Consider the following 12,778-nt stretch of genomic DNA (forward strand, 5'->3'; position numbering starts at 1 on the left):
TATCTTGAAAGTAGACTCATTAAAGATTTGTTCATTTGAATTCTAACCCATAATTATTCTTGTACAATTTTTAGTGATTTTCCAAAATTAAGACGGGGGAGCTTGAAATCACTCTAACCCTATCTCACAAAAATTAAAATATCTCATAATATGAAATTCTTTTGTGTACACTGTTTTCTTTATGTGAAACTAGGCTCAATAAGCTTTAATCTCATATCTCATTCAGTTTCTATTCAATTTCCACAATTTTTGGTGGATTTTCAAAGTCGGACTACTGCTGCTGTCCAAAACACTTTTAGTACAATATAATGATAACTATCATAATCATGAACTCACCATTTCATTTTCAACTAATCATGAACTCACCATTTCATGGATTCCATGTTCAATTACACAAAGACATAATACCATAAACATAAAGATTATTCATCATTCAAGCCTTTTTGCAAACTTATCATATGTTCATAAATATACATATACATAAACTTTCTCACCATAAGTCATTCTTCATCAAGGCATTGCTCATGAGTTTAGCGTACATACCTGTACTCACTCATAGTATATCACATAACCGTACCTTCTTTAACATGCCCTCCTTGGGTCTTTCATCATATTATCCATTGCATTACCCGTAGAACACTCAAAATACTATTGGGTACGTGGAAACTTGCACATAAGTGCCACATAAACATACGTAGCCGAAGCTACCTCATATCATACAACGCTCACAATGGAGCTACTCACGGGCTTGCTCATATAAGCTATCGATCAAGATGTAACTACACGAGTTGCTCACAAAAGCTGTCAAGTATCTGACCACTTAAGGATTACCTAGCCATCGGTAGGATACACAAGACCATTGCTTGGAACTCAATCACATGTATCGCATCCATTATGAACTCAGACCACTCAACGAGCTCGGATGCCACATATATCACGAACCCAGACCACTCAATGAGTTCGGACTTCTTAATTCCTAGTGACATGTCACTTGTATCATAAACTATTCCAAAGGTTCAAACGGGGTTTTTCTTACTTGCACATTGCACCTCTATTGCACTTGCTCGTGACGTCGTGGATAATGACCATAATATCATTCATGCTTACAATAATACCAATTGCCCATTCATAGCATAATAAGGCATAACTCAAATAGCAAATAAGCTTTTAAGAATTTACATAACATATATCACATATTTCATATAACATTTATCATGTATCATCATTTTCTTGCATTTCATGTAATATTCTTCATGTCATATTTCCACATCAGATAAACCATTCCATCAATTTTTCCAATATATTAAATCATACAATATTGCAATAAAAGTAAGGAATATAATTCAAACATAACATTACATTATTATCATCATACAAACTTACCTCGAATCTGAGCACAGCTTATTATTCCATTTTAGTCCATAATCTCGTACTTTCCTGATTTAAGCCCGAATCTCAGTTTTCTTGATCTAACATTTCAAATATAGCTTATTTATTATTCACATTATTCAAATTGGCCCAAAAATCACACTTTTACAAATTTGCATTTTTACCCTTAAACTTTCACATATTTGTAATTTAGCCCTTAGGCTCGTAAAATGAAATGTGTTTGTTTTTCTTGTACTTTAAGCCTAGTCGAACCATTATTACTCTTATGGCAACCCAAATTTCTCTTTAATTTTAGGCATTTACTACCCATTTTACAACTTTTATATTTTAGTCATTTTTAGGTGTTTTTATGAAAAATCAGCTAGTAAAAATTGTTAAACATAATTCAATCTTTCATATTCTTCCATTAATCTTAAAAATACTAACATATCATGCATGGGTAAATTTTTAAACATGAACCATAGTTTAAAATATGGGTAGAAATGAGTAGATCATGTCACGGGGACTTCAAAAATGCAAAGAACATTAAAAACGGGGCTTGAAAACACTTACTATTGAGTTTGGAAGCTTGAAAACCCTAGCCATGGTGTTCTCCTTGGTTCACACAGCCATGGGGTAGAAGATGGACAAATTTTGGCTTTTAATTTGTCTTTTAGTCCATTTAATCACTAAATGACCAAATTACCCCTAAAGCCTTTCTTTGGAATTTTTACCATGCACGTCCATTTTTGTCCAACAAATTAACCAATGGTCTAATTACCATATAAGGACCTCCAATTTAAAATTTCATAGCAATTAGACATCTCTAGCTTCTAGAACTCATGTTTTGCACTTTTTACGATTTAGTCCTTTTGACTAAATTGAGTGCCCAAACGTCAAAATTTTCGAATGAAATTTTTAAAAAATCATTTTGCATAATTGTAGACCATAAAAATATAATAAAAATAAATTTTATTACGTCGAATTTATGGTCTCGAAACCACTGTTCTGACTAGACCCTAAATCAGGATGTTACAGAACTAATCTAAATGGTTTTACTTTTTGAATTGTTAATGGTTTGCAAATGGACGTTATGAACTGCTTAAATGGTGTTTGAAACTTTTAATATTGGTTTGGATGGGTGTTTTTAATGGATGGTTTGTGAAGGCATGTTGTTGGTTAAATTAGTAAGGTGTTGTGTACTTGTTATGGCTAACATGTAAAATGGAAGTGGTCTGGCTTGCTGAGCATTGAGGTAAGTCCAAAATGGTCTTTTAGAGTGTTTTGTACCACCTTATATGAAAACTTGGTATATTGAGTAAATTAAATTGAGACTTTACAAAAGCATACTAGCATAGGTATTTGACTTAGATGCCAAAGTATGTTAATGTATGATTTATGTATTTGAACATGATTTATGATAATTATGTATGCTATATGACATGTTGGAATAGGGAAAATGACATGAAATCACGAAAGAGTACGCGTATGAGAGTGTCAAAGTGTTATTTTTAAGTGCTATAATTTTTCTGCAAATTTTTGAGTCAATATCGCGATTAGCCCTATAGGATATCACGATACCGAGTCAATTTCGTGACGTGAGAATCGCATGGTCACAACACGACGTTCAAATTGTTCTGGGCATATTTTGAAACTATTGCAAATAAGTCCAGATTTTTTCTCAATAAAATTGGATGCCTTAAACACCATGAAATGCTTTGAAAATTTACATGACATGGATTTAAACATTGAATTTCAAAATGTTAATTTTAGTTTCTTAAAATGGTTTATCTGGATATTTTGTAAAATTTACATTTTAGTCCTTAAATTTGGTTTTGAAATTAATTGAGCTTTAAATGTTGTTTTAAGCTAAAATTTTCACAAATGGTTTAAAATAGAATGCCTAAGATACTGAATGAACCAAATATCACGAATTACGAATTTTACTTTTAATAATTAAAATGACGATTTTACCTATTTATATTTTGCTATATTATGTTAGCTGAAACATGATTTAGACTTGTTTGATTAAAATTACTTGTTTAAGCATGTTCTTAGTTGATGTGATGGTTGGTTTGTGGTGTGTTTGGATGACCGGTAAGAAGAGTCACGTAAGTGGCTGATAAACCGTAATTTATACATATTTTTACCCCATGCTTAACACATTTTATAGATGATTTTTCCTTAGAATTGGTGAATTCGATGCTCCTAATGCCTTAATTTCATGTTTTATACTTAAGTGAGCTTATGAGAGAAAAATGAACAAGAAATGGGCCAAAAACGGAGAAAATGGGCCAACGTACGAAATCAACACGGCTTGGACTTCCTCACACGGGCAGACCACATGGTCGTGTCAATTTGGCAGAATCGAAGCATGACTCACATGGGTAGAACACACGCCCGTGCCATTCTAACTGGCTCGAGCACAGCCTGAAGTAATCGCACACGGGCATGTCACATGGGTGTGTCCTTGCCGAGCCCAAGTTGAGTCCAATTCAGAAAAGGCTAATTTCGAGGGTTCTTAGGCATTCCAAAGCCTATAAATACACCCTAGAGGAGGAAGAAACATACACGCACAGAGAAAAGGAGGTAGGGAACTGCTCAAGGGAAGCCGATTGATACATCTCAGAAGCCGAATTCACCATCATGACTGAAGATCTCCCCTCAAGGAGTTTTGGGTTTTCTTTATGTTTTGTATTCATTATTCTTCTGAGATGTTTTCCTTTTTAGTTATGAACTAAATCCCCTAAATACCTAAGGGGAATGAAACCTAAGACGGAACTTGATATTATTTTAAGAATTGTATGATAAATATTTAACTTGTTCTTAATTATGTGTTCTTAATTCTTGTTTTGATATCCCAAGATACTGTTTCAAGATAAGCTCTTATTCAAAGGAGGAATAGACCCTGTCTAAGAGTACATTTGTCATAATTAAGCGGAGTTGATTGTGCGCCTAGAGATAGGGTGACAAGATTTTGCCGGATTAGGGTGAAACCTAATAAGGGGATCCATAGATCGAGTTAATACAAGCCTAGGGTGTTAATTAGAGAAAAGTCTCAATTATTCAATCTAGGGATTAGACATTATTAGTCTTGAATAGGGATAATAACATAACTTAGGGATCTCTACGGAACAAGTTAAATAAATAAATCGTTCGATTCGGAGTCAGAATAACAAGTGAAGTCTAGGTGGATTCTTCCTTAGGTATTGTCTTAATTCAATCATTTTTCCAAAAATAATTCCCCAATTCTATTTTCTATGATTTCTTAGTTTAGATAATTAGTTAGTTAAAACAAAACCCCCTTATTCTTAGGCTAGATAATAAAAAGACAGTCATTACTAGTACTTTTAGTTCCTTTGGGTTTGACAATCCGGTATTGCTAAAACTATACTACTGTTCGATAGGTACGCTTGCCTATATCGTGATAATAGTTAGTTTCAAGAATGATTAATTATAAATATATAAAACTTACCTGTCACGAAAATCACGATCAAGGTTTTGGCGCCGTTGCCGGGGAACTAAGATATTAGGAACGCTCAATTTTTATTACTTTAGCCATTTATTTTTCATGCAAGTTAATTCTATTTTATTTTTATTATTTATTAATTTACTTTTCCTTTCTCTTGGTAGGTTTTTATAGTTTATGACTAGAAGAAACCCGTCAAGACCACTACTTTTGGACAAAGAAATCAATCGCACAGCTCGCAGAAACCAAAGAGAAATAAGGCGAAGCTTAAGATACACAGAGAACGAGCAAAAGGCGATATTCAAACCCCAACATAGGAGATAGCTGAAAACCATGACAATCAGCTACCTCCTGCGATACCCGTTGAACTAGCAAATCAAAATCCTGCTCCCCGTACTATGTATGATTATGCTAAACCTACTTTAACAGGAACTGAGTTAAGTATAGTTAGGCCTGCTATTGTTGAAAATAATTTTGAACTAAAACCTAACACTATTCAAATGATACAACAATTTGTTCAGTTTGATGGTTTGTAGGATGAGGATCCAAACACTCACTTGGCAAATTTCCTGGAATTCTACGATACATTTAAAATTAATGGCATTTCTGACGATGCCATTCGTCTTCGGTTATTCCCTTTTTCATTGAGGAATAAAGCTAAACGGTGGTTGAACTCGTTACCACGAGGGTCAATTACTACTTGGGAACAAATGACCAAAAAATTTCTATTAAAATATTTCCTGCCGGCTAAAACAGCCAAATTAAGTAATGATATCTCTTCGTTTGTACAGATGGACTTAGAAACTCTTTACGATGCATGGGAGAGATACAAGGACCTACTACGAAGGTGTCCTCACCATGGATTACCTCTATGGTTGCAAGTTCAAACATTCTACAATGGTGTGAACCCCTCAACAAGGCAAATGATTGATGCAGCAGCCGGGGGAACCATCAACAACAAAACACCTGAAGAGGCTTACAAATTTATTGAAGAGATGTCACTGAATAACTATCAGTGGCAAGTCATGAGGACTAAGCCAACTAAAACAGTAGGCGTTTATAACGTCGATTTGGTTACTATGCTGTCACTAGGTAGAACTTCTAAATAAAAAGATTGATGGTTTACTTGGTTCTACTTAAGTACATCCAGTAATGAGGTGCGAGACGAATGGAGGAGGAGCATGCACAGAGTATCAACCCTTCAACCCTAGCATCGAGGAGGAACAAGTCCAATATATGGGTAACAAAAACTCTAGATCCCAAAATAACCCATATAGTAGCACTTATAATGCAGGTTGGAGGAACCACCAAAATTTCTCCTGGGGTGGTCAAGGGAATCAAAGGCCACAGAATCCTCTGGGTTTTCAACAACCACCCTATCAACAGGAAAAGAAACCGAACCTTGAAGAGATGCTATCTAAATTTATCTCAGTGTCAGAAACCCATTTCCAGAACATCGAGACAACACTTAAAAATCAAAAAGCGTCGATCCAAGGGCTCGAAACTCAGATAGCCCAACTGTCCAAACTAATTTCGGAAAGACCACTAGGAAGTTTACCTAGTAATACCAAATCAAAATAGCACGTAAAAGCAGTTACACTAAGGAGTGGGAAAGTGTTAGCGGAATCTGAAAAGAAGCTAACACAAGAAGCCGTGATAAGCAAAATAAGGGAAGAAAAACTCGAAAATAGTTACAAACCAGTGCCGAAGGAATATAAACCACTAGTTCCATACCCAGCAAAATTGAAAAAAGACTGCATTGATGCACAATTCGATAAGTTTCTTGAACTTTTTAAGCAATTACATATCAAGTTACCTTTTGTTGAGGCTATCTCGCAGATGCTTGCATACGCAAAATTTTTGAAGGAGCTTTTAACAAAGAAAAGGAAGTTCGAAGTCTTATCTACATTAGAACTCAACGAAGAGTGCTCAGCCATACTCCAAAACAAACTGCCAACCAAACTGAAAGATCCAGGAAGTTTTACTATCCCTTGCTTAATTGGTAGTCTGAATGTTGAGAAAGCACTAGCTGATTTAGGCGCTAGCATTAATTTGATGCCATATAAAATGTTCAAACAACTTGGTCTTGGGGAACCTAAACCTACTAGGATGAGTATTCAATTAGCCGATAGATCTGTTAAATATCCTAGGGGTATTATAGAAGGCGTACTTGTGAAAATAAATAAATTCACATTTCCTGTTGACTTTGTTGTGCTTGACATGGACGAAGATGTGGAAGTGCCCTTAATTTTAGGGCGCCCATTTTTAGCCACTGCTAGGGCTATAATCGATGTGGGTGACGGTAAATTTGTACTTAGAGTAGGTGACGAGGAGAATATCTTTAAAATTTATGATGCTATGAGATTTTCTAGGGAACAGGATGATTCATGTTATTTTATTAACTCTATTGATCATACAACTTAAGACTCTCTTCAGGAAAATATACAGAAGGACACGACGAAATTGTATCTAGCTCAAGAAGTGGAGACAGATGATGAACCTAATGAGCATTCTTCAAGACAAGTAGAATATGAGGGCATTAAAGTAAACAACGAACTTAAGCAAAAACCCTCTATTGAAGAGCCTCCCAAACTGGAACTTAAACAATTACCAAACCACTTGGAATACGTATTCCTTGGAAATAATTCTATATTACCAGTTATTATTCTTTTAACTTACAACCCAAGGAGAAAGAGGAATTAATCCAAGTATTAAAAGAACATAAAAAGGCCATAGCTTGGAAAATTTCTGACATTAAAGGAATCAGCCCCTCTTTTTGCACCCACAAAATTTTGATAGAAGATGAATACAAACCGTGTATGCAAGCCCAAAGACGATTGAACCCCAACATGAAGGAAATTGGTAAAGTTGAGGTAATTAAACTTCTAGATGCTAGAATTATTTATCCTATTTCTGACAACTCTTGGGTAAGTCCAATGCAGGTTGTCCCTAAGAAAGGAGGCATGAAGGTTGTGACCAACGAGAAGAATGAATTAATACCAATAAGGACAGTCACATGATGGAGAGTTTGCATTGACTACAAGAAACTGAATGATGCTACAAGAAAAGATCACTTCCCCTTGCCATTCATTGACCAAATGTTTGAAAGATTATCCGGGCACATGTACCACTACTTTTTAGACGGACTCTCTAGTTACTTCCAAATCCCAATAGCTCCTTAAGATCAAGAAAAGACGAAAGTCACATGCCCATATGGTACATTTGCTTATCGTAGATTGCCTTTTGGATTATGTAATGCTCCAGCCACTTTTCAGCGCTGTATGATAGGCATCTTTGACGAACTCGTGGAAGATATCATGGAAGTATTTATGGATGATTTCTCGGTATTTGGTAACTGTGACATCCCTAAATCGACCCTAGTCGGAAAGTGGTTTCGGGACCACCAAACCGAGTCATAATAATAATTAACCATCATAATTGATGCTCATTATATGTATATATGCATGTGTGAAAATTTCGTGTTTGGATTTTGTTAATATTAAGTGAATTTTTATCAAATAGGACTTATGTGAGAAAATTTAGAAATGTGCTAGGCAATTGTAAGGTGGCCTATTAATACATGTGGGAAAATAGTTGTCCTTGCATGTCAAATAACCCACTTCCTAAGGTGAGTGGCCGCCATGACAAGAATATATAAGGGAACATGTTTCCAACATGTTTAGTTAGTGGATTATGTAGAAAAAATAAAGAAATGAAAAAAAATGAGCATGGATGCCCCCCTTTGTTGCCGTGAGTAGAGGAAAAAGAAAGGAAAAAATTGTTCATCCATTCTCAAAATCTTGGCTGAAAATACTAAGGGAAAAAGGAAGGATTTTTGCTTCATGCTTGGTTTAGAAGAGAACTAGAAGGAGATTTGGTCATACTTGTGTCAAGATTAAGGTATGTTTGAGGTTGTGTCATGAGATTCATGCATGTTTTAGTTGCTAACTTGATGTTCATGTTAGCCCATGGTTCAAATCCTTGTTATGCCATGGAAATGGTATTTGGCCAAGGTTGATATTGTGTTAAAGCCATTGCATGCTAAATGTGAAGCTTGTTGATGATACATGTAATGATGGATTGACTACTCTTGAAATTTCTTTTAGCATTCTTGAGTAAGACATGGAGTTTTCTTTGTTTAACCATGACCAAAAATTGAAAGGGGATGGTGTGGGATGTATTCGCCATGGCATGCTCATAAGTGCGATTTATGCTTGTTGCATGATAGGTAAAAATTTGTGTTTTGATATATGTGTATATGTGTTTGTACATGATGTTACAAATGGATGTGAAAATATGCTAGATTGGGAAAATTTGATTAAATGTTCATGAGATGAAATTAGGTGATTAAAAGATGTTAGTTGACATTGTACATATATATATATATTCGCCATTAAAGTGAGTATGTAGGTAATGTTGAATCAAGTTTTGGTGCATATTCGGTTAGGTGTATAATCGACCAAATGGACGATTAGTAAGAATGGTTGCCGAATATACAAGCATACATATGCATGTGTAGTTGAATTATGAATGTTTAGCAAGATGGTTAAACTAGTGATTTATTGATTAAGCTCAAGGAGTTAAAGAAGGAGAATCAAGCAAGGGAAAGACGAAGGTCATCGAGTAGCCGACTTGGAACTATTTTACCCAACACGAGGTAAGTCATTAAGCACGTATTTGATATTGCTTAAATGATTGTAAAATTTATGCAATTGTGTTTAATGGGATGATATATATATATAAATGAAAATGTATGTGTATGGAGTGATGACAATTGTTGAATGTAAAAGAAATAGTGAAATGTGTAGAAAGTTTGCTTTCGGCACTAAGTGTGCGGGCAATACGTGTGTACGGTGACGAGATTGGCACTAAGTGTGCGTGCTGGAAATATATGGCACTAAGTGTGCATGCTGGAAATATATGGCACTAAGTGTGCAAGCTCAAGGGCATGGCACTGTGTGTGGGCCTAAATCGCATGGCACTAAGTGTGCGAAATCGAGTATTAAGCAATCGTGTGTGCGTACTCTATATATATATAAATATCTCCAATCGAACAATTATATGGAGGGTGTGTCTCCATCGAGTGAGTATGGACAGCAGATCGGTAAGTACCTTGAGCTCATGACGAATAGGTAATACGCTCATGCTTGGGGTTGAATTTGGTAAGCCTTAAATCTATGTGATGATTGAAATTGTATGGTTGTGCTGGAAAATGAGTTAATGTGTAAAATGCTTCGATTATCTTGTTGTGTAGAATATGAAATGTGGATGTATGAATTGGTGCGAGATTGGACCAAAAGGTCCGAGGTATTATGGTATAGATTCGATATGGACGAGTACCTAGCCTCATTTGTTGTACATGTAGTAGTAACTTTATCGATGGATTGACGAATGCTTATGACTTACTGAGTTGTAAACTCACTCGGTGTTTTCTTGTCACCCATTTTAGGTCTCTTGGACTCGTATTGTTATGCGTGCTTTCGAACCGTCGTTGAAGTCATCACACCGGCTGAAATCTTGTGGTATTGTTTTTGTTGTTGAAGAACATTTGGCATGTATAGGCTATTATATTTTGTCGAATTGTGGGTTGTAAACTTTAAGCCATGTGAAAATGGCCTATGTGGTCGCCGAGTGGGATGCTAGAACCTATAGCCACGAGTCTTAGAAACTCAAATTTTGTTAAGGTGGCCATAATTTGTGTCATGTATGATGGATGATTAAGGCCAAGGAAAAATTCATGAAATTGGCATAGTCTACTGCAGTAACTGTTGCGGACAGCAGCAGTGAGGTGAGATTGAAAAATCACTAAAAATAGTATAAGTAGAATTAAATAGTGAGTAAATTATGGAACTGATCCTTGATGAATCTATTTTTATATGGACGAAACGAAACGACTATATGAGCAGTATACTGGGAGATATTAAAGTTCTCGTGAGACAGGGCCAGAACGATTTCTGGGTCCCCTGTCGCGACTTTGAAAATTTACCATAAATTATCCAGAAAGAATTAGGAGTCATGCCTTATATGTACAGATTCCATTTTGAGTCTAGTTTCATTAGAAACAAACGGCACCAGTATTAAATCCCTGTACAGAAAGATATTCAAGTTGTAATGCGCGGAGGTCAGAGCAGTAGATCCCTGTAACATGGGTGACTTTAACTAATAAACTGTACCAATTGGCCCAACCAAAATTCTAAAAATAAATCCATGGATGGTTATATGAGTCTAAATTCAGGGAAAATTTACGAAACCAGTTTCCGAGTTTTGGAACTCGAGATATGATTTTTAAGGCGACGGTGATGCAGTTTTCCAGCCTGTCCAGAAATGCCAAATTGGTCGGTACTTTAAGAGGATTTGTCTCGTTAACCCTCGTGTCCGGCAATCGCGTCGGTCACGAGTTAGGGTGTTACAATTTTATTGGTATCGAGCTATGGTTTAGTCGGTTCTAGGACTACCATAGCGCGTGTGAGTCTAGCTATACATGCCAAATTGATAGTGCTTAATAATGTGATGACTTCGACGGTTGAAATTTTTGTTTTGATTAGCGATGGAACCCGGTAGAGAGACCCTTGGCGGATGACGTTGAAAGTGTAGCGGCTGCTCTCGCGCAAGGGACACCGCTGTTGAGCCTCACCATCCGCGAATAATCAAAATGAAGGGCGAAACAAGCCTTCTTCACTATGATGAATGAGTGGGTCGCGAATATGCCCGAACCAACCCTACTGTCCAACCATTCCCGAATTTAAATACTCCACCCCAAGACTCGCAATGCCTCCGCCATCGATCCTGAGGCTGAGTAAACCACCGTGGACTTGATTAGGAAGCGTAATGAGGAGTTCAAGGCCATAGTTACCGATGATGCCGAAAAGGCCGAGTTCGCTCGATAACACCATTAGAGTGTTAGATGAATGTCATGCACACCGACGAATGTCTTAAGTGTGCTATATCCTTGTTATGTAGACTCACTTACTATTGGTGGAGGACTTTAATTTCCATAGTCCCAAATGAACGAGTTACTTGGGATTTCTTCCAATCCAATTTCAAAGAAATACATTAGTCAACGGTTCATCGATCGAAGCGTAAGGAATTCTTGAACTCAAGCAAGGCCGGATGATCAGATCTCAATACGAACATGAGTTCGTAAGACTTAGTCGGTATGCTCGGGAGTGTGTGGCTGATGAGGTTGCGATGTGCAAAAGATTTGAAGAAGGATTGAATGAAGAGTTAAAGTTACTAGTGGGAATTTTGGAGATAAAGGAGTTCGTGACACTAGTCGAACGAGCCCGCAAGGCGGAAGAACTTGGGAGGAGAAGAAGAAGGCTGAATTTGAAGCAAGAGATTACCGTAAAAGATCGACGAGTAAAGCTCCGCTTCTCTGTAAAGAGGTTCGTGGAGGACACCAAGAAGTCGAGGACGATCATGGAATTTCCATTAGAGCCCGACCATTGACGGACTCCGAGCTACTTCAAGAGCTAGTGTGGGCAATAATCGCCAAGAGAGACCTGAATGCCCCCAATGTGGAAGACGACACCTAGGTGAATGTTGGGGTAAGTCCGTTAATAGGGCTCATATGGATGCGGTTCAAGGACCACTTCATTAGAGATTGCACGGAGCTAGATGAGAGGAATAAGACGCAAGGTGCAAGACCTAGTGGAACGACGGTGGAGGTAGGCCCCGAGAATCTCTGGAGGTAGGGGTGGTAATCGAGAGGAGCCTCTAATACTACCGTCCGATCCGAGACCCGTGCTCTGCTAGAGCATATGCCATCCGCAAGACGAGAGGAGGCATCCTCCCCGACGTTATCACCGGTACTTTTACTCTCTTTGATACTATTGTGATTGCATTGATTGACCCCGCCTACTCACTCATATGTATGTGAAACCTTAGCATCCAAAGAAGACTTTACCGCTGAGTCTACCGAGTTCGTAATTCGAGTGTCAA

At 37.1% G+C, this 12,778-nt stretch overlaps 1 non-coding gene across 1 annotated transcript; it reads right to left on the bottom strand.

Moving 5' to 3' along the window:
• Positions 1-5,595: 5,595 nt before the first annotated feature.
• LOC128287437 (small nucleolar RNA R71) lies at positions 5,596-5,702 on the bottom strand. Its single transcript, XR_008278137.1, has one exon. It is a non-coding gene; the product is annotated as a small nucleolar RNA R71 (small nucleolar RNA).
• Between the last annotated feature and the right edge of the window lie 7,076 nt (positions 5,703-12,778).

This window comes from Gossypium arboreum, chromosome 13, assembly GCF_025698485.1.
Source record: "Gossypium arboreum isolate Shixiya-1 chromosome 13, ASM2569848v2, whole genome shotgun sequence".
Taxonomy (NCBI): domain Eukaryota; kingdom Viridiplantae; phylum Streptophyta; class Magnoliopsida; order Malvales; family Malvaceae; genus Gossypium; species Gossypium arboreum.